Source organism: Pinus tabuliformis, chromosome Q (assembly GCF_031772625.1).
Source record: "Pinus tabuliformis cultivar Carrire ecotype Pingquan chromosome Q, CPIR1, whole genome shotgun sequence".
Taxonomy (NCBI): Eukaryota; Viridiplantae; Streptophyta; class Pinopsida; order Pinales; family Pinaceae; genus Pinus; species Pinus tabuliformis.
This window is the reverse complement of record NC_142296.1, coordinates 671,821,188-671,822,879: the sequence shown is the minus strand read 5'-3', so window position 1 is coordinate 671,822,879 and position 1,692 is coordinate 671,821,188.

Genomic DNA, 1,692 nt, shown 5'->3' with positions numbered 1-1,692 from the left:
CTAGCATATTTTGTTTAGCGAGTTTTGTTGACTTTCTGATGTCTTCTTTACAGCAAGTTTTTTAAATTAAAATTAATATGGAATATCTCTTTTTGAGTGATTTTTTTAGCATGAGTGCCATTATCTCCTTATAATGCATATTGAATGATACATTGCAAATTGCTCTGTTAAAAATGCACATTAATGAAGATCGTGTTCTGATATTTAGCATAGCACAATCGTATTTAGCATAGGAGGACCTTCATGACATATCTTCCCCTACAATCAACTACATGAGAGATATGCCTTGGTATTCTCATCAGCTTAAGGCAAAGCTTTTAATTTTTGCTATAATTGTAACATATTATCCCTCATTTAGGCACTAACATTTCTTAGAGGTACTTGTGTGTTTTGTGTTTCCCTATTGTCTTTGTGATATCGTTTTAATTTCAAGCTAACTTAAAATAAAAATTTAAGTGACATATATTTCCATGAGGATTTTGATATGTATTAATGACATTATCTCCTTGTAATGTATATTGGATGATACATTGTAAACTTCTATGTTGAAGTGCATATTAGTGAAGGTTGAATTCTCATATTTAGCTTAACATTATAGTGATTAGCATTGGACATTCATGATAGATATGTTGATAAAATTAATAGCAAATAATAAACACAACATTGCATCATTTAAGAGGGTATACATTGGGAGAACACAATTGGATATGATGGTTTTGAACATCTCATGGTGTATATCCCTACATGTACACTCATCAAATGTGGTAATGCTAGGTGCATATTCGTAATCTATAATCAAATAGGTCAGTGCTTTATTTCATGTAAATGTTTGTATATAGTAGGAGATTTGTCACATTTGAATCATGATATTTATGTGTTGTAACTGGTTATTTCATTTTCTACTTGGAGACAAAACAATATTGTCTAACAAAAATCAACATGGAAAAATACCCCCTAAGACTAAATTTTGTTGCCAGTGATGTCCTATTTTACAAAAAATGACTGAATTTTACTGGATTGATGGGGGAACCATGAGAAGCTACTTTGGCTGATTCTACCAAGAGCTTTCACATAGGAATTTTACCTAGTTCAATCCCTTTAAAATTTGTGCCATTTGGGTGGGGTAAAGAACATTGAAAATGGAATCCTAGTGGACAAATTAATTGTCTGACGACCTAAGAAATGAACTAATACTTCATTACCAAGCAGAGAGGGTTTATGAATGACCTTATGATAAAAATTTGGTGCATGTAGTGGTAGGAAAGACATTGTAGACTAGAGGTGTGAAGGTGCCTACTCAAATGCATGATTGTTTTTGGTAATGTGAATTCATGGATGGGATATTACATTGGTTATAGTCTATGAAGAACAGGGGATGCACATGTGATTAGCTCATTAAGGCCACTTTATATTCTTTTTGTTGCGTTTTGACATAAATTTAACTATTTCTCTTGTTTACCTTTAGTTTTCTTGAATCATTCCTAAACTGTTTTAGGACTATTGTCTCTAAAATCCCTTTGAGTCACTTGTTTGTCTTATGGTTGGGCTAGAGCGAACATGGCTTAAGATATCAACAAATTATCCTACTAAAAACATTCTTAATTGATTTTTATGTATTTAGTTTATTTTATGCTCTTTATTACCCTAGTTTCTATGATATTAGCCTTGTAATGAAACCATTAAAGAATATCC